Here is a 22,559-nt window from a genome sequence, read left to right on the forward strand (position 1 = left end):
TTAATAATATATTACTTGTTTGTTTTGTTTGTTTGTTATTTGGTTTTTAGGAGCATTAGCAACTAAGGCCATATTGCTCCGGGATATGCGGTGGTCATTCCCTGACCTTTCCGCAACCTCCGTATTTGGTGGTAATATATTAGTATTAGTAATGGCCGCAAGGTGCAAGAAAGCCTATGGCTTATGCTGCACCAGCCAAAAAACAAAAAAAAAAAAAAAAAAAAAAATCCGAACAAAACAATGATAAAAAAATAATAATAATTAATAAAAAAAAGGAAATTAAACCTATCATCCTATGCGCTTCCCTTACCCGAAAGTACCATCCAGATGACCCTTGAATTTCCCCAAACTGTCGGCCTCTACCACCCATGAAGGCAACTTATTCCAGTAATTTATAACTCGCTGGCTAAAATAAAACTTCCTGCAGTCCAATCTAAACATTTCCCCCCGTAACTTGAATTTATGTCCCCTAGTTCTAGCATCACCTGTAATCTTGAAAATTTCGTCCTCATTCATTTTACTGATGCCTCTCAGGGCCTTAAACACCTCAATCAAATCTCCTCTAAGGTGTCTAGTTTCCAAACTCTGCAACCCATATATTCGAAGTCTTTCTTCATAAGGACGCCCTTTTGCCGATCTCACTAGGCGAGTTACGTGTCTTTGCACCCTTTCAAGAAGCTCGATGTCTTTCTTTAGGTGCGGTCTCCATACTTGAACACAGTATTCCAAGTGTGGCCTAACATAAGCCTTATATAATGGGATTATCACATCCCTATCTCTACTTGCAAAAGTTCGATAAATCATCGATAGGACACCATGGGCCTTCCTTGCAACCTGTTTACAATGCTCAGAGTTACTTAGCCATCAAACTGAAAGTGGGCAATAAAAAATACAGAATGGAAGACAAGATTAGTCTTCCATCACTCATGCCCTCAATTTAACAAAGACACTTGCATAGCATCTGTGAGGCACCCCTCTTTGTTTTAATTATAAAAAAAAATTAAAAATGGTGATCTTTTAATTATGGTTTGACCATCTCAAATAAAAAAAAATCAAATGAAAATAAATGAAATAAACCAGTAATAATAAGAAAGATTTTATCATATTATTTTAGAATTTTCAAGGTAACTCATCCCCCAAACTGAAATACAGATGCTTGTGTGACGTCTGATAAATGTGTCATGGACTCTGTATTTTTTGTCAGCTGTTCACAATTAGCCAGAAGAAGTAAAGTGCTGTAGCAAGATTAAACATCCATCACTGGTGTTTCACAGATGTCATGTGGATGTTGGTGGGCAAAGATACATGAGATTCTTTTACAAATTTAAAAAAAAACTTTAAAAATTTAAAAGAGTAATATCTGTCAGATGCCATACCAAAGTAATATCTGTCAGATGCCATACCAAAGTAATATCTGTCAGATGCCATGACAGAGTAATATCTGTCAGATGCCATAGCAGACAGGCTGCCCTGGCAGCCTGTCTGCATTGCTGAGAAAACTTCATATCTGACTGCACAATTACTCCCAGGTCTTTTTCATTTTCTACCACCTTAAGTGTAGTACTACATAGTTGGTACATTTCTCTGGGGTTACTTCTACCCATATGCAGTACTTTGCATTTGTCAAGGTTAAACTTCAGTTGCCACTTCTTAGCCATTCTGCCCAAATTTTCTAGATCCTGTTGCAGTAGCACCCTGCCATTACTGTCATTAACAACCCTGCCAACCTTTGTATCATCTGCAAACTTCGACATTAAGCCTGATATCCTTCATCAATATCATTGATAAATTTACAAAACAACAGTGGACCCAACACCGAACCCTGTGGGACTCCACTAATAACATTAGTCCATGAAGAGCAACACCCATTGATTACCACCCTCTGTCTTCTCCCACTGAAAAACCTTTTATCCATTATAGCAACTTACCCTTAATACCATTCTGCTCCAATTTGTACAATAGAGTTCCATGCCCAACAGTGTCAAAAGCTTTCCTGAAATCCAAATATATGATATCAAAATTATTTTTTGCATCCAGTTCCTTTGTAACCACATCATAATATACTATCAAATTTGTCAGACAAGACTTTCCCTTAACAAACCCATGCTGTGTCTGAATTATTGCTGCAGTCTTGTCTAGATGATCCTGCAATGCATCTTTAACCAGCGACTCCATTATTTTATCCGGAACAGAAGTTAAACTAATTGGTCTGTGATTACTTGTGTCACCCTTCGATCCCCCTTTGTGAATTGGGGATACATTTGCACATCTCCAGTACGTGGGGACCTCCCCAGAGTCCAAGGGTGCTCTATAATTATGGCTAAGGGTTTACTTAGTTGCTTTGCTGCCTCCTTTAATATAACTGGATAGATCCCATCCACCCCAGGTGCCTTTCTTATGTATAACTTCAAAAATTTCTCCTCCACTTTGCTCTCAGTTATTACAAAATCATTAAGCACCCTGCTACAATTTGATAACCTTCTGCCATTTTCAAACCTTAATAACTCCTCATGTGTGAATGTAGATGCAAAATACTCATTCAGTTTATCAGCTATCTCAGTAGGATTATCAACAGTCGAACCATCGATATCAAGTGGACCAATCAGATTCATCCCCTTCCTTTTAGAATTTATATAAGTAAAGAAATCCTTGCTGTTTTTCTTAGCATCCTTTGCCAAAGATTTCTCGTAATCTGCTTCGCCTGCCTAACCTCCTTTGTGACCTGATTACAAACTAGCTTGTATCTGCCATAGGCTTCTGAGTCGCTTGATAATTTATATGCATCCCATGCATTTTTCTTTTCTGTCACGAGTCTCATTAGTTCATATGATAACCATTTAGGCCTAAACTTTGAATGATATTTCTTAATAGTTATGAAACTTTTAGTAGCTTCCACGATTAATTCCTTGAATTCTTCCCACTTAGAATTTACTGTTGGTAACATCGTAAGTTGATCCCACTGTACAGAATTTAAAAACTGTGTGAGACCACTGTACTCACCTTTACGGAAGCAAAAACCCTTTCCTTTACCCCTGATGGTAATTGTATCTTTATGTAAATCTCACATCAGTACACTGTGATCACTGCCACTTAGTGGTTCCTTTATCTGCAAATTCTTAATACATGAATGATCACTGCTGATAACCAGATCAAGAGTATTACCCTTTCTGGTTGCCTCTCGAACATGCTGCTGCTGAAAACAATCATCCAATAAATCCACAAAAGTCTTACTAGTGTGAGAGTGACCAACCCACAAGTTCCAGTCAATATCTGGGAAGTTAAAATCTCCCATTATAAGACATTCTGATTTACTAGCCCACTCTATTTCTCTGTACAATTGTTCATTGTACTCATTCGAGTGATTAGGCTTATAACACACTCCTACTCTTATTTTTGCTTTCGCAGTGTTTATGTCACACCAAACTGACTCAATAGTGCACTGTTCATCTATATAAACTGGATGCACTTCTTTTGATTTTATGTTTTTCTTAATTAACAGCATGACACCTCCTCCCTTCCTATCCTGTCTATCCTTTCTGTACACATTGTTCTCCCCAAATTCCAATTTTGCATTCCTAATATCAGTGTGACACTACGTCTCTGATATCCCAACAATATCCGCCTTTGATGCCTTGACCAACACTTCAAATTCATCAAATTTATTTACTATACTTCTAGCATTGTATTGTGATTTTAAATGTTTCTCACCAACCACATATTAAATTAAAATAAGACACGGAAACTAGAATTCTAAAAAACTATGTGTTTACTACTATATTAACAATTAAAATAACTTTACAACTAAAAAGGATAAAATATTTAAAATATATATACAGTAAACCCCCGCTATTCGCGGGGGTTATGTTCCTGAGAAATGTCGCGAATACCGAAAACGTGAATACTGAGTTATGGCTCCCATAGTAATAAAGGGGTTCCGCTCCAAAGTATGAAATATATAAGAAAAACTAGTCTAAAATTTTGTCTATGTATTATATGTACCTTCATAATATGACTATGTACATAGACAGTACATAGTGAAATGCAAGCATATGGCATCGAAATGAAAATAAGAAACAATTTAATATTAAATGTAATATTTATTAGAAATTTCAAACCAGTGCCTTTGCTAGCTAAAAAACTTATCCCGCCAGTGCTATCACCAGTTTCGCTAAAGTGTTGATAAAGGAGTTTTGCATTTTCACGAATGATGAGTGAACTTAATGGAATTTTATTTTGAGTTCGGTCTTCTATCCACAGATTTAAAGCGTTTTCCATTTTTTCTAATTTAACATCACGAGTTACAGAGCAAATTTTTGAAGCAATTAGTGCGTTTTCACGGACACTACAGCGGATTTTTTCTTCCGATTTTTTGATTGATCGTACCGTTGACTCATTGATTTTATAATGTTTTGTCACTGAGGAGACACTTTCACCATTAGAAATTTTGTCTTAATAACTCAATTTTATTCGCTAATGTCATCACCTTCTTTGATATTTTCACATTTCTCTTGTTATTCGTAGCCATATTTTTGTACGGGTTAGAAAGAACTCGTCCACAATAAAGTCACTTTCGTCCGTTAACACAGTCGAAAAAGTCTGTTTTACACTGCAAAATGGTAGATTTATCACTTTTGTAAGCATATCAATTTATAAATTGATAAATTTATTCAATTTATAAGCATATAAATTAAAAGTAAACGACAAAAACTTCCATTACAAGCGCATAACGCATACTGAACAAGGATTAGTGAAAAACATCCACGCTCGCGATTTTGTCACCCCTCTCCCCCACCCACTGAGCGCTGTTTTGACCGGGAAAGATAATTTTAGCCACGCCCATGTTTTTTTATGGCAGATAATATTCACGACGCTTTAAAATTCACATTTTTTTTAGGTTTCATTTTATATTAAATCAGCGATTGCGAATACGCGAAACCGCGAATACAGATACCGGGAATAGCGGGGGTTTACTGTATACATCAATAAAATACATCAAAATATACCGGGTTAAGAGTGATAAAACCGACCGTTGCTTTCGAAGGCTCCTGCCTTCTTCTTCAGTGGTAGCTTCCTTGTATCTTTTGTAGTTGTAAAGTTATTTTAATTGTTAATATAGTAGTAAACACATAGGCACCTCCATAGCCAGGTGGGAAGGAGCAGCAGTTCGTTGATTAGACTGGGGTTCGAGCCCATTACCACTAAATATGGAGGATGCGGAAAGGTCAGGGAATGTCCACCGCATATCCCGGAGCTGTTGTTGTTGTTGTTGTTGTTATTTGGTTTTTAGGAGCATTAGCAACTAAGGCCATATTGCTCCGGGATATGCGGTGGTCATTCCCTGAATGACCTTTCCGCATCCTCCGTATTTGGTGGTGACGGGCTCGAACCCCGGTCTAATCAAGAAGCGTGTGCTACGCACTGCTGCTCCTTCCCACCTGGCTACGGAGGCGCCCTTATCCCGGAGCAATATGGCCTTAGTTGCTAATGCTCCTTAAAAAAATAAAAATAAAATAAAAATAACAAAAAAAAGTAAACAGAGTTTTTTTAGAATTCTAGTTTCCGTGTCTTATTTTAATACGTGGTTGGTGAGAAACATTTAAAATCACAATATGAATTTACCCACCCCAGAGGCCTGTTTGAAGACTTCTAGCAATGGTATACATACAAGCTTACATGCACCTATTCCTAGTTACCCTGACACATCCCATATACCCACCTGTTTCATGATGACTGCCACCAGTCCCTGAAACCCCCAGCACCCCTCGCTCCAGGTTGCTATGTATTCTAATAGAAGTGGTGCAAGAATCACCTTCATCTCTGCCTGCGGATACTTTTAACCTTTTAGTCTGTGAATCCCCCCAAGCTAGCAGTTTTCCAACCCACCTAACACTGCCTCAATAGCATCAGCAAATATTCTTGCACCCTTTCTATTTAAGTGTATCCCATCCCTGTAGAAGCAGTCTCTCCTGTTAACGAGCACAGACCACGCTGAAAAAAATTCTACCCTTTGAGCCTTGCACATTCCCTCCAGGGCCGTATTGATTGACAAGACTCTCATCATGTACTCCCTCCTATCGTGTCTGGGCAGAATTGCAGACACGTTCAAATTTAACCCTAACTCACGACTTTTTTGTGACATTGACCTGTACTTGTTAAGTAAATCTGCAGATCTCCTACTCTTAATGTCATTGGTGCCAACATGTAGAATAATATCACCTTTTGTGCCCTTAAAAGATGATATATGCTTTACAACGTCATCAACTTTTGCCCCTGGCAGACATACCCTGGTCCTGTTCCATTGGCACCTCCGTAGCCAGGTGGGCAGGAGCAGCAGTGTATAGCACACACTTCTTGATTAGACCGGGGTTCGAGCCCACGATCACCAAATACGGAGGATGCGGAAAGGTCAGGGAATGACCACCGCATATCCTCGGAGCAATATGGCTTTAGTTGCTAATGCTCCTAAAAAACAAATAACAACAAATAACATCCTGTTCCATCTATCCTTTTTACACAATATATTCCCCATCTCCCTGACAATAGAGTCGCCAACAATAACTAGTTCCTTTGGGACCAGCGCATTCTGCCTTGGAGATTGCCGCTGTGTTGCCTGATGCCCAGGAGTGAGCTCTGGTGTTGAGTTGGGCCCTCATATTAATTTCTTTGAGGGCATCTGCCCTACACCTCAAGCTCTCATAGATGCCCAGTAGAACGCTGAGTTGATGCTTAATTTCTAGACACTCTCTGCACGTGGCACACACACAAAGATATCCTCCTTGGCTAGATCATGTTCTGTTCCAGAGAGTTCAGCAAACATTTCACAAGTTGCACATTTTTTTAGGCTGTGATGCGTTGGAGAATCGCCCCCCTTAGTTCTCCCCCGAGTCACAGCACTCCTGCCACTTTGTGCCCGTTGCTTTGCTGCTCTACTCTTGGGCATGATATTTTAAATTAATAAAATCAATAAATTTAATTAATTAATTGTCAATACTACACTATCTAATAGAATCCTAAATGCAGTGATGTGTATTACACTATATAATTATATGTTAGAGCTACCTAGTTACCACAATTAAAAATTTGAATTCCCTACTACTCTATACAAAAACAATGGCTGCAAGATTCGAACGAAATAACGGTTTTACGTATATTAAGTAGTAACCTACAAAAACTCTTTATCTAAATTAAAAATAAAAATACCCACCATAACTATAACTATAAGACTACGTATAAAGTACAATATAAAATAACAATTAGGTAAATGAAAAGGCAAACACATCGCGTTTTCGGAGCCTGTAATTCACAGCTGTAATTTTTAAAGAGTCAGCGTCTTCTCAATATCTAGATAATTTGTACAAAAATGGATACAGTTGAAATGTCCTTCAAAATGTGTATATACATTCTTTTTGCAGGCAATTCATACACAAAAATTGTATATATTCTTGCATGCTCCATAAAGCCTGCACATGAAAATTGTATATACTTGTATATGTGAATACTACATAGAGCCTGCACATTAAAAATGTGTATACATATGTGTGTATTACTGTTAGTATTGTAATAGTTAAATGATACAAGGAAGCAAGCTTTTTCTGCATCTGCCAACAAAAAAAATTATTTATACTTTTCCCTTTGCCAAGAAGTGCCTGTCTAATTCTGCTTTGAATGTTATTGGACTGTCCACCTTGAGCACTGTTGCAGGCAATTCATTCCAACAATCTGCAACATACTGTCCAAAGGTAAACTTCATGAGATTCAGCTTTCTGTTATTCCCCAAAATTTTGTTTGTGCCCTCTCGTACCTCTCTCTTCTACGAGTGAAAATGTACTTCCCTCATTCATTTTGTAGCTTTGTAGGCTGCACTTTCTAAGCTGTCTTTTGTATGGACATTGATTAGGACCCCTCAGCAATATAGCTGCCCTTCTCTGAACCTTTTTCTAGAAGTTTTATGTCTTTCTTGAAGTGTGGCACCCAGACCTGAACACAATATTTTAAATGCAATCTTGCCATCATCTTATACAAAAGAACAATGACAGTATTTTTACTACTTGTCAAGTAGCAAAAAAACTTGTATATCATAGACAAACTGCCATGTGCCTTCCTAGATGCCTGTCTACACTGCATGGAAAATTTCATGTCTGACTGAATCAAAACTACTAAATCTTGTTTATTCTGAACCACTTTTAACTCCCCCCAGCATGTAACTCCTAGATAGTGACCAGGCAAAGAGCAAGATTTAAGATCTCATTGATCATAAAGGTATTCAAATTTTGGGGGGGAGAGAAAGAGAGGACAGACAGAGAGAGAGAGAGAGAGAGAGAGAGAGAGAGAAAAAGAGAGAGAGAGAGAGAGAGAGAGAGAATACCAAAATGTCAAGAAAGTTTAAACTATACAGTCATCTGGAGTCTATACACTACTTTAAGCTATACAGTCATCTAGAAAAAAATGGCAAAAAGGAAGATAGCAAAGTACATCAATAAGATAACTACAATTAAAAAAATATTGTTACTCTGCAACATTTACCTGTATGAAGAGCATCATGCTCTGGGACCTATACTTGATCCTTTGATCACATGCAAACTCCTCTCAGTGGTTGGGACGCTATTATTATTTTTTATCATTATTAATCAGATGGTGCAAGGAAGCTTGAGGCTTTTGCTGCACCCACCAGCCAAAAAAAAAAAAAATTTCTGAATTACCCTGAGAGAGAGAGAGTCAGAAGTAAAAGGGGAATCATCAAGAAAGAGAAGAATGATGATATCCAGCTCAGGACCCTGGGTGTGCCAGGCCCATACTCACCAGATGTGAGCCCCTGAGGTTAAGGCAAGTAAGAAAAGGGAGAAGACATCATTAAAAGAATAAGTGACCCCTGATCGAGCAATGCAAGAGACTGAGAAAACCTGTCCTATCCTTTAAAGATCAATTCCTATATATTAATGTACATGGGTTTTATAGCATGAGTTTAAAAAATAATAAAAAACACAATTTCACATTTTTTACATAATAAATTTATATTCTGTCACTGAAAAATTGCATCCATAATGTATCTATATCGCCATATTTCTATTTATTGTCTTGTTCCGCAACAGAATATAAATTTATAATGTAAAACAAAGTTTTCTTTTTTTTTTTATAACTCAGGCTATAAAACCACTATACATTAATACAAGAGAACATATCTTTAAAAGATAGAATAGGTTTTCTCAGTCTCTCTTATTGACCAATAAGGGGTCAATTACTCTCTGTGATATCTTCTCCCCTTTTTTTTACTTGCTTGGACATCCTGACCATCAATAGGAGTCTGCATGTGATCAAGGGATTGGTATAGGTCTAGGAACATTCTTTCTGAAGGTAAATATCATGGAGTAACTGTTTTTTAATTGTAGTTATATCTTAATGGAATTAACCTGCAAAGGTAACAACTCATATAAAGTCATGATTAGGGAAAGATACACCAAGATTTTATATAAAATGAATAATAACTTATAATAATTATATATATAACATCAGTCATATATATTTTAAGAAAAGTTCTTTGGTATTTTACTGCTGATAAGAAATCTGAACTACTTTTTTTTTAATGGAAAGTTTGAAAATTACTTGAAATTTGTTCTATATCAGAATTTTTTTACAAATTAAAAAAAATTAAAATGTTGGTGGAGGCATTTCTGGTTATTTTGTGTTTTTACAAATTTTACAAATAGGGTATTTTATATAAAAATATCAAAAGAAATAAGAAAGGCTATGTCCTCCTATCAAATGCAGATGGCTGAAAACTGGATTTCTCATAAAAATCAAAAGAAGTTAATCACTAGACTGGATTAAACTTGCACCATTTGAATTCCTTGGGCAGTTAGTTTTGGTGGCTATTCTTCTTTTTAGCAACCAGCAGAAGTCAGCCCTCATACTGACATTCCATTCCCTCCCATACCTTTTTTCCATTTCTTTTATAGCCTAATGAAATCATTCCTCCACCACCCTCGTTAATCTAAACTAAATTTTCTCGGAAGTAGTTGAGTTGAAAATGAAAGAAGTGAAACTTAACCCTCATATTGCAGCCTAAATTTCTTCAGTGTGTCAATCACAAATCTTCTAATAATGAGGGTGTTTTATTGTTTCCCAAAAATTTGTAAACTATACTTTTAAAGACAATTGGTGGACATTATAATTACTTGTCTCTTTCAGTTGAGTTCATGGATTCTTCAAATACAGAGTCTAGCAGCAGCTCGTGGATTTGAAGTCCAATAAACATTTCTGCTTTGATTTTTTTTTCCTATGTAAGCAATGGGATTTTGTAAAAACATACTATTGAAACAATTTCCTTCTTTATTAGGGCTTGGACAAACTGTTTCATTAAACCTTGCTTTATATACAGAGGAGTATTTTGTTTTAATCTACTAGTGGCTCGTCTTTAATGTTCTTTGAACCTGGTGTGAGAGAATGTCTTGGTGGTCACATTTTCCTTTCCCAATGTTCATTTCTTGCTGAACTATCCCACTCATACAGAAAGCAAGGCATTTTTGCATAACCAAGTTGTTGGCCAAGTAGCAGATTAGCATTAGCATTAGTAGAGGCATATGATGCAAGAAAGCAAGCTTATGCAGCATCAGCCAAAAAAAAAAAAAAAAAACCCGCTCCCATTTCACCCCTCTGTTCATTTCAAATACCTATCCAGCTCAGCCTTAAATTTATATAGGCTATCAACTTCCACAACAAAGGATGAAGTCTGTTCCACCAACCAACTACCAGCTGGCTAAAGGCAAACTTCCGCACATTTATCCTATAACTGTCTTTCCTCAATTTGAATTTATGCCCTCTCAGGTGATTATTCTGAGCAAGAGGAAGAATCCCATCAGCATTGAGCATGCTCAAACCAATCAAGTCTTTATACACCTCAATCAGATGACCTCCCAGGTGCCTAGTCTCCAGACACTGTAATTTTCCAAACTTAAGCCTTTCTATGTAAGAGCAACCCTTTGTTCCATTCACTAATCTTGTTGCCCTCTTCTGTACTCATTCCAACAGCTCTATATCCTTCTTAAAATGAGGCCTCCAGACTTGTATACAGTACTCAAGGTGTGGCCTGACCATCGCCTTATACAAGGGGATAATCACTTCCTTATTCCTGTATATCATTGACAAGACGCCATGAGCTATGCTTGCAAACCGTTTGCACTGCTCAGAAAACTTTATATCTGCCTGCACAATTACCCCCAGGTCCTTTTCATTCTCTACTACTGTCAGTGTAGTACCAAGAGTTGATATGTTACTCTGGGGTTACTGTTTCCCATATGTAGTACTTTACATTTGTGAATGTTAAACTTCATTTGCCACCTCTCAGCCCATCTGCTCAACTTTTCTATATCCTGTTGCAGCAGCAGCAGCATACTGTCATTAGTGTCCTTAACAATCCTGCCGACTTCATATCATCTGCAAAGTTGGACATTAAGCTTGATATACCATCATCAATATCATTTATAAATACAGAAAACAACAATGAACCCAACACTGAACCCTGAGGGACTCCACTAATAACATTAGTCCACGATGAGCAGTGTCCATTGATTAACACTCTGTTTTCTCCCACTCAACCATCCCTTTATCCATAGCAGCAATTTGCCTCCAATGTCACACTGCTCCAATTTGTGCAGCAGTCTTCCATGTGCAACAGTATCAAAAGCCTTTCTAAGATCCAAATATATAATATTAAAGTTATTCCCTGCATCCTGTTCCTCTGTGACCCATCATAGTATCCAATCAAATTGGTCAGGCAAGACTTTCCCTTAACAAAATCATGCTGTGTCTGAGCTACAGCTGAAGTCGTGTCTAGATGATCCTGTAGTGCTTCTTTAACCAGTGCCTCCATTAATTTTCCTGGAACAGAAGTTAAACTAACAGGTCTATAATTACTTGTGTCGCCCTTTGATCCTCCTTTGTGAATTGGAGTCACATTTGCACATCTCCAGTCCATGGGTACCTCCCCTGAGCCCCTGATTAATAACTTTAAGATCTCCATACACTAGCCAACTATGATTCTTGTACTGAATTTTTTCAAAAGAAGCTTAATATTTTTGGAGTTTTCTTTTTGTTTGCTGAATGGGCTGCAGGAATGGATGCATACTTGTTTCCATTGTGAAGACTTTGCTTCAATGAGTTACTAAATAACCTCCACTCTGTTGACTGGCAGAAAATTCCACAAAAAGTTCAGATTGCAGGAATATTGTTGTAATATATCATTGAGCCTTCTTTGGAAATATAGGAAACTAGTCCTTTTTATGAAAAGTCTATATCATGAAAAAATTTCCTGATGCCAGCAGATTCTTGGATTTCACTACAGAGCTTTAGGGTCGGTGACTCTAAAGCACTGCAGCTCCTTTGGGCAGATATTTAAATTTCTTACAAGATCATCAGGTTCACTCTGTATAAGCAGCTGTGGTCCAGAGTTGTGAATTTCTTCATCACAATAAATTTATATCTTCCTCTGAACCCTGAGGAAGGGTTCTCAACCACAAATTTCAGATTTGGAATCTTAATGCATATGTTCAAGAAGAACTGGCAGCAGTAGTACCAGTGGTTCAGGTCCATGGAGTACACTACTCTTACAGCTGAAATAATATTGTTGAGGTGCACTTGTTTTTCATTTTATAACCTGTAACATTTATGGAATAAAAGTAGCAGTTTTTAATATGATTCCGAGGTTTCCTCCTCTATGAAAATAGCTAATGTAATGGTTTTCTTGTAACCACATTTCTATAATTGCAAGCCCAGCGCACACTTTAGTGGGGGTGGAGAAACTTTTATCTTGGTCACCTAATTTGATATCAAAACACGTTGATATGCATTTTTCACAAATGTTATATCCTATCTTTGTTTGACCACAACATAGTTACCACAAATGTAACAAAATATATTTGGATTGTTCACATAGCCATTAGTTGTCAGTATCAAAGGCACAGAATATGAAAAATATAACTAATATCTGCTTCACATTGGAAACAGATATTAGTTAGCATAACTGCACCAGAATAACAACTGAATGCAGAAGAAGAAACAGTTCACTGATATATATATATAACTAACTGACTTAAAGGTCTGGACATGTCTGGGCATATCTGCATATGTCATTCACAAAGGGAGTAATACACATATCCAGGATCGTACTTCCCAGGGCCCAAGGTGCTAAGCTCTTTCATGGCCCCCTTTAAAGATATCAGAGTCCAAAAAAAACTTGTATATATAAATATAATCTGAAAAAAAAACAATTATTTTTACTGATCTGTTTAAACACAAATATTGCAATACTGTGAAATATAAAGAACAGTACTGAACTAAATTCTGTGTCACAACAGCCCGTGAGGGTATGATGACCAGCCATATGGCTCTTTGGCAGGTCATCACATGGTTGGTGAATCGACTTCCATCGTCGTGTTTCTCGCTTTCGTGATCAGTGTCCACTGCCCTTTCATAAGTAGCTCCTCATTTCACATCACAATGCTAGATGAATACCATAAATTTGACCCTCCACCAGAATTGAACCTGGGCCACCTGCACCAAAGATGTGAGTACTGAGCTATGGGGGGAACCCAACAACAATAAAGTATAATACACAAATAAGTATGACGAATTAGTGTAATTACTAATTTTGCTTTAAAAATTTGAGATTACAGAGGTCATGCGAGGGCCCCCTCTATGGTGAGGCCCAAGGCTGGCACCTCATGTGCCAGTTCATAAGTACGGCCCTGCACATATCACATATATGTGAAATATGCATAATATGTGTATAGAATGTGTATCCAAGAAAACAATTCATGCTGCTTATAAAATAGTTATACATGACAGGTAAAAATGGTCTGGATTTTTACAATTAGCCTTAAAAGTACACTCAGAAACACCATTAATTTTGGAATCATCAAGATCTTTGGAATCATCAAGATCTAATTAATAATTTATCAGCTCCCATTCAATGAGTAAGAGTGATAATAAATTTAGGAACCTAAAAGTAAGACTAAGAATATATAAAAAAATACATAGAAAACCGAAGAAAATTAACTTGATTTGGTACACAAATAATCTTTTTTCTCATTCACAGGCTTTCTCTCCACATCATCACAGAGGATGTGGTCACACCTTCATTCTTTTTAAAACTACTTGACATTTGATTCCCTCCTGGATAAATTCTTTTATAAAGGTATATTTTTTCAGGAGTGTTGTTGGCTGATCTAAGGTAGAGGTGTAGGTGCCTTCTCCTGCCATGCACATGAAAAGTGGCCTAAAATACATATTTACAGATATGATATTCACTTGGCTCATGGCTTTTATTGCTTTAGTGCTTACTTTAAGTACTTCAGCCCACCACTTAATTTTTGAAATTGTTTAATTTAATAAAAAAATTAATAGCACCAGTTATTTAATGATGACTATTGTATTTTTATTTTTCTCTTTATAGAAAGTTCCATTTAGCTGTTCATTTGATCTCTTTCAAGCTGGTGAAATTTTCTTTTTAACTGGGATTGTTGGTCAAAATCCATCTCAGTAAGTATGTTATTATCATTTAGTAACGTTTACAATTGTGAATGTGTTAAATTGTACAATTCTTCAATTAGGAAAGCAAAATAATGCCACACTTCTTACTTATATCTCAGAATTACGGATATTATACAATGCTATTGAATAATATTAGTAAACAAATTGATACAAGGAAGGCCAAGCTTATTGCAGATCAGCTTAAAAACAGTCATCTGTTTATTCCTTTGGAAAGAGAATTTTTTTTTATATTCTCTACAACTATCTTTTCTTAATTTCAGTGCATGCCCTCAGTTTTTTCAGATGCAATATTTATCAGGAACACATTCCTTGCAGTTGGTGTTGAGATTACTGTACCAAGTTAAATTTAGAGAGAAACTTCTTTTTTTTTTATGAAATACAAAAGGTATTAGAACTTATAATACTTAGTACTCTGCATGGGTTAAAGGCTGAGAAAACAGAAGATACTTCCTGATATGAATTTCTGTAGATTCTAATTTTCAAGAAATATCAATGAAAGAAGATTGTTCTAGAGAACAGGTGTTGAAGATATAAATGAGAAAAAGTTGGTTCTGTGAATTTGGAGCTGGGCACTGAATGGATGCTGAATGGGGCGTAGGAGTCAAGGAATTTTGGGAGTACCATCCCAGATGTGGGAACAAATATTCCATAGTAGGATGGATTTGAGATTTGTAGTGAGTAGTTCTTTAAAAGAAAAGCAATGCTAGAGTAGCTGTTTAGAAGAAAGGTAACGATGCAAACACAAAAGAAAAGCCAATTTTTTTGATGCAGAGGAAGCAGCATTTGTGATGTGCTTATGCCAAGAGAGATTAGAAGTTAGGCTAATCTCTGATAGAGATATGTGATCTTGTTTAGAAATCTGAGTGTCACCAATGATAAGATTAGAAGCAGTAGACTCTTTTTTTGTGGGAAATAAGACAGGACTCAATTTTAGAAGAATTGAAGTTAACTAAGTTTTCATTGTTATTTCACTGGAAAATTATGTGTAGATCAGCACTTAAGAAAATTCTTGAAATTGGTGGTGAATCTTCAAGAAGTTAAGTTATTTATAATGGGGGATTTTAATTTCCCAGATATTGACTGGAATTTGGGGGCTGGTCACTCACACAGTAGCAAGGCTTTTGTGGATTTATTGGATGATTGTTTTCTACATCAGCATGTTCGGGAGGCAACTAGAGGGAGTAATACTCTTGATTTGATTATCAGTAGTGATTCTTCATGCATTAAGAATCTGCAGATAAATGAACCACTTGGTGGCAGTGATCACAGTGTGCTGAAGTGGGAGTTACTCAAAGAGGTAACTACCATTAGGGGTAAAGGGAAGGGGTATTGCTTTCGTAAAGGCGACTACAATGGACTGAGACAGTATTTAAATTCTATACAGTGGGATCAACTGATGATATTGCCAACAGCAAATTCAAAATGGGAAGCATTCAAAGAACTTATCGTGGAAGCTACTAGGCTTTACATACCAACTAAGAAATATTGTTCAAGGTTTAGGCCTAAATGGTTGTCAGATGAACTAATGAGGCATATGGCAGAGAAGAAAAATGCATGGGATACATACAAATTAACACGTGACACGGACGCCTATGATAGATACAAGTTGATCTGTAACCAAGTTACAAAGGAGGTTAGGCAGGCGAAGGCAGATTACGAGAGATCCTTGGCAAGGGATGCGAAGAAAAACAGCAAAGAGTTCTTTACTTATGTAAACTCTAGAAGGAAGGGGATGAATCAGATTGGTCCACTTGAGATCGATGGGTCAACTGTTGATGACCCTGCTCGGGTAGCTAACAAACTAAATGAATATTTTGCATCGACATTCACACATGAGGAGTTATTCAGCGAGGGGAATGCCAGAGGTGTATTCAACTCTAGCAGTAAGCTAGAGAATCTTGTAATAACTGAGAGCAAAGTGGAGGAGAAATTGTTGAAGATAAACACAAGAAAGGCACCTGGGGTGGATGGGATCTATCCAGTTATATTAAAGGAGGCAGCAAAGGAGGTAAGCAAACCCTTAGCCATAATTATGAGAGCTTCCTTGGACTCAGGGGAGGTACCCATTGACTGGAGATGTGCAAATGTGACCCCAATTCACAAAGGGGGATCAAAGGCTGACACAAGTAATTATAGACCTGTGAGTTTAACTTCTGTTCCCGGAAAATTAATGGAGGCACTGGTGAAAGAAGCACTGCAGGATCATCTAGACAAGACTTCAGTTATAGCTAGGACACAGCATGGTTTTGTTAAGGGGAAGTCTTGCCTGACCAATTTGATTGGATACTATGATGCAGTCACAAAAGAACTGGATGCAGGGAATAACTTTGATATTATATACTTGGATCTTAGAAAGGCTTTTGATACTGTTGCACATGGAAGACTGCTGCACAAATTGGAGCAGTGTGGCATTGGAGGCAAGTTGCTGCTATGGATAAAGGGGTGGTTGAGGGGGAGAAGACAGAGAGTGGTAATCAATGGACACTGCTCATCGTGGACTAATGTTATTAGTGGAGTCCCTCAGGGTTCAGTATTGGGGCCTTTATTGTTTTCTGTATTTATAAATGATATTGATGATGGTATATCAGGCTTAATGTCCAAGTTTGCAGACGATACGAAGGTTGGCAGGGTTGTCAAGGACACTACTGACACTATGCTGCTGCAACAGGATTTGGAAAGGTTGAGCAGATGGGCTTCGAGGTGGCAAATGAAGTTTAACATTGACAAATGTAAAGTACTACATATGGGAAACAGCAACCCCAGAGCAACGTATCAACTCTGTGGTACTACACTGACAGTGGTAGAGAATGAAAGGGACCTGGGGGTGGTGGTGCAGGCAGATATGAAGTTCTCTGAGCAGTGCAGACGAGCTGCAAGAGTAGCTCATGGTGTATTGTCAATGATATATAGGAATTTTTCTAGCAGGGATAAGGAGGTGATTATTCCCTTGTATAAGGCAATGGTCAGGCCACACCTAGAGTACTGTATACAGGCCTGGAGGCCTCATTTCAGGAAGGATGTAGAGCTGCTGGAACGAGTACAGAGAAGGGCAACTAGATTGGTGAATGGGACAAAGGGGTTCTCTTACGAAGAAAGGCTTAAGTTTTGCAAATTACAGTGTCTGGAAACTAGGCACCAGCGGGGTGATCTGATAGAGGTGTACAAAGCCTTGAATGGTTTGAGCATGCTCAATGCTGATGGGATTCTTCCTCTAGCTCAGAAAAATCACCTGAGAGGGCATAAATTCAAATTGAGGAAAGACAGATGTAGGATAGATGTGCGGAAATTTGCCTTTAGCCAGCGGGTGGTTGGTGGGTGGAACAGACTTCCATCCCTTGTCGTGGAAGTTGATAGCCTAAATAAGTTTAAGGCTCAGCTGGACAGGTATTTCGAACGAACAGAGGGGTGAAGTGGAAGTGGTTATTTTTATTTATTTATGTTACTTTTTTTTTTTTTTTTTTTTTGGCTGATGCTGCATAAGCTTGCTTTCTTGCATCAAATGCCTCTACTAATGCTAATGCTAATGCTAATTTGTGCACGATAAGGTTTCTCAAAGTGAAAGGTGAAATGTAGTATGCTATCATCGGCAAAACTATGGATAGGATTTCCAGTTAACTGAAGAAAGTCATTAATATACAAGAGGAAAAGGGTGGGGGAAATAGTCGTTCATCAGCATTCCATACATTAGGAGTTTATTAAGAAGACCAGTATGCCAAACAAAGTCAAAAGCCTTAGAAATATCATGAGCAATTGCTTGAGTTTCACCAGACTCACCCATTGAATTTGTCCAAATATGAGTAACAGATGCAAACGTATCACTGATGGTTCAACACTCATGGAATCCACATTGGCGATCATTGATAAGATGGAAGGCTTCAAGGTACAAGGGGAAGAGGGTTCAAAAAAATATTTGTAACCAGAAGTTGTGATAGAAAGTTGAAAACTACCTTGAAATCTCTATAGTAACCACACTAATTTTGGTTTCAGTCTGACAGTTTTTTTTTTTTTTGATTTGATAATTAATTTTTTTCTACAGCACTGAATGAACTGTCACAATGGATAAAGTGACTGTCGGAACAAACTTCTAGAAGATTTTGCAGAAATGGGTAGTTCAATAAATTTAAGATGGAATGAGAAATTATTGGAGTGGTACGGCAGTGTGTGTGTGTGTGTGTGGGGCTGATGCTGAATAAGGTTGCTTTATAGCATCATTTGCCACTACTAATACTAGTTCTGTGATCTAATAAACTAAAAAATAGCAACACACACTTCAGATCATAGTATGTACTGTACTTTATTTATTTCTTCCTGGATAACATTTGAAAAGTAACACATTCACGTTTTTACTGTGATTAGTATAATAAGAAAATAGTAATAACTGATGATATATTTAGTAAACTGATATCAAAAAAGAGCTCCTCAAGTTTTATATGCACAAGCTGAGAATTGAGAACATTCCTTTTCTGTGCATCTACCATATCGCCTGTTCATTCATTCCTCTAACAAGTACATAGCAACAAACATAGTATCCAGTGCTTCAGCTACAATATACAGTATATGGATAGCCTGTTGATATATAAATGAAAAAAAGAAATAATAACTGCTGAAATTTTATTGGTCCAATTTTGATGAAATTTAGACAATCTTTCAATCTTGACAATCTTTTCAAAAGGGCCAAATATAAAATTTAATGAAAATCTGTCTCCTGGGAAATGATTTGTTATGTGTAGTTGGATAGCCATATGGACAGAAATGGTGAAGACAACAGTCACTTTGCATATATGCTAATGTGCATAAAAAGGTAATGAAACAGATTGTAATAACTCTAGAGGAATATTATTAATGAACACAACAAAAAAAAAGGTTTTATGAAATATTAATGCTACACAAACTGATTCCATGTGCAAAAGAAATAATTAGGAATTATCAGCATGGTTTCAGAAGAAACCAGTTAATAACTGACCAAATATTTTCAGTACATCAACCTGGGGAAAATGAGTTTGAATTTTTGAAAGATGTGCATCTTATGTTTACAGCTAAGTATATGACAGCACGAAAAAGGAAGAACTGTGGATAACAAAGGAAGAATTTTGTATATTAAAGAAGCTGATTAATAAGCCACTAAAACAAGGTGACGAACTTTCATCACTTTGGTTTAATATTCATTAGAAAAATAAAACAAACTGGCAAAGGGGATGACATCTGTGTTACTAGTGAAAAGTCAAGATCTTAAACTAAATACACAAATATGGAAAAAAAGATGCTCACATCATAGGACTCAAAATCACCACTCAGAAAACAAAATATATGACCATGTCCTGACAATAACCTAATGATTATCAAAATATTAAAATAAATAATATATAATATGAAAGGTAATAAATTTTAAATATCTAAGGCACATACTGAACAGTAAAAACTCCTACTTCTCCTTTTCTTAAAAAATTATTAACAGTGAAAGGATAATTATAAAGAAATCTAAAATTAAAAATACATAAAATATATATTAAAATATAAAAATATATTATGCTCACAGTGCTGAAGCTTGGACATGATGCTGAAGCTATGGTGCTGAAATTTGTACACTTCCTGAACAAAATTAAAATAAACTTAAAACATTCAAAAAAAAGATCTTAAGTAAAATTTTTGTCACAGAAGGATGAAGAAACTGGTTAATGGAATAAATTGCATAACAAAGACTTGATAGAAAAATATGAACAGGAAAACACTGCAGAGATAATTAGAAGGAAATGGGCTGAACCAGTAGCGTAGCTACCCTTTTTTGGGCCCGGAGGCAAAGAACATGTTCGGGCTCCTACTTAATTAATGAAAATTGCAAAAACAGGAGACAGCCAGCCAAAGACGCCAGGCCCCTAAAGGCCCCGGAGGCAATTTTCTTGCCTGCCTACATGGTAGCTACACCACTGGGCTGAACATGTTGCAAATAGAAAGAGGAAGACTCATGCCTTCCTCCCTCTATATATTTAGAGTAGCTCCCATTTGTCCCCACTTGCCATGATGACAAGATGGTGGAAAAGCTGACATGTGGAGAGAGAGAGTGAGAGGATGGACATAACTGGATGGATCTGGATTATGGGGCACAATGGAGATCAACTATTGAGCTGATCAAAGGTCCCTAGACCATAGTAATGTGAAGTAAGTAAGTAAGTAAATAAATTGTTCTTTTGACAATAACTTACATTCAAATTTTCAAGAAAATCTATTTTATTTGGTACACCATTTTTAGCATGCATACTTCATGACATTAAAAAACATTTACAATATGTAGGATTGCAGAGTTATATTTCAGTCTAGTAATTGAAAAATAAAATAAAATTATACGACTAATATAATATTTGAACAGCATGTTGCACAGGTTATCTTTATCTGAATACTTAAAATAAAAGAACTTCATCTATGTAAAGTTTAGAATTTATATATACTAATAGTCTAAATCATACCTTTTATAGATGTTTTCTTTTTCACTTTTTTAAAAGACCAAAACACTGAAACACCAAAGAACCAAACTGAAAAAATTAGTTTGTCCGTTTGATCTTTTGGTGTGTTTTGTGATGGTATAACAGCCAGATTAGAATCACCAAAGAACCAAAAGGAAAATCATCCATGAAACAGAAACATATGATATTTAGATTCTATTAGTAATAAATAGATTCTAAATTTCATAAGTGAAGTGCTTTTATTTTACTTATTAGGAAAATTAGGAAAATTTGCATGCTTTATTATGTTCAGTCTCAATTGTGGAGAGATCATCTCATACTGAAGACTGAGGGCCAAGTGTTTAACTCGAAGGCTTGTATTTATGTTTAAATTAAAGTCAAGTACTGTTGTCCACAGTTCTGCTGAAGTTGCTAATATTTTTTTGAAGGCTCACTGAATTTAAGGCAAAGGCCTCATGCCATAAAACATTGTACAGTTAGGATATAGCCTCACATTCACTGTTTTTAAATTGTATAGTATCATTATTATCATGGAAGGCAAATCTACATTCATTTAAAAATCTGAGACTGCCAGGACAACTGTTTTGAACTTCTCATCAGCTGGCAGGTAGTCTTCTCTTTTATGAAACATATGCCAACTGTGCCTAAGTGATCTAAAAAAAAACCAAATTACATTTACCCTACATGTATAGTACTATAGGATTGGGACAAAAGGGTTAAACAGTAGAAAATTAACTCTCGTGATATTCACCTTTACTACTGTTGTTCAGAGTAATAAGCTGCCTCCCAAAGTAGTTGAGGTGGAGAGTTTGACAAAGTTAAAAGCAGAATTAGATATTTACTTTTTAGTAACAGGACAATTGTGTTTGATTGAGGATGTTTATTTCTTTCTCTTTTTTTTTTTTTTTTTTTCTTTTTGCTGATGAAGAATAAGTTTACTTCCTTGCATCATTTGGCCTGATTAATACTAATACTAATTGCAGGGTTATATGTAACCCTGCAATTTCAATGTAACAATTAAATGCAGTTTCAATGTAACAATTAAAATCAAATAAAATTCATATGCTTTACTGTATTGAGTTTTGATAACAGAGAGATCTTTGATCTCAGTAGGAGTAAAGATCTCCACATGACTGAAACTGATTGTAGTAAAGAGTATGATTTTATTTAAAAACTTTTAACTGTCTGTAAACACAAGATCACTTCTACAGCTAAACACTATTTTCTGTGACTTGTAGTAATTCATATTCACTATCATCAGTGAAATATTTGTTTTTTTTCCCCAGAACTTTGGGGAGCAGTTTCAGCATTTCAATGTAATGGAGTTTATGACAAATTTCATCTGCAGTAGAAAAGTCCTTCAAAGTAGAATTGCCAGTGTTGTGGTGGATAACTTTATCTATTAGCGCTTCTATACTTGCATCAAAGGTTACCTCTTCATTTCCAATTACCTGTCGAACCTTTTCTGTGGCTCTATTACAGATCATCTTGTAGCTGTTATAGGCTTCAGTACTTTTTATTGCTCTGTAGCCTTTCCATGCCACCTTTTTCTGCTCA

Source organism: Mastigoproctus giganteus, chromosome 12, assembly GCF_048544385.1.
Source record: "Mastigoproctus giganteus isolate SK-2022 chromosome 12, ASM4854438v1, whole genome shotgun sequence".
NCBI lineage: Eukaryota > Metazoa > Arthropoda > Arachnida > Uropygi > Thelyphonidae > Mastigoproctus > Mastigoproctus giganteus.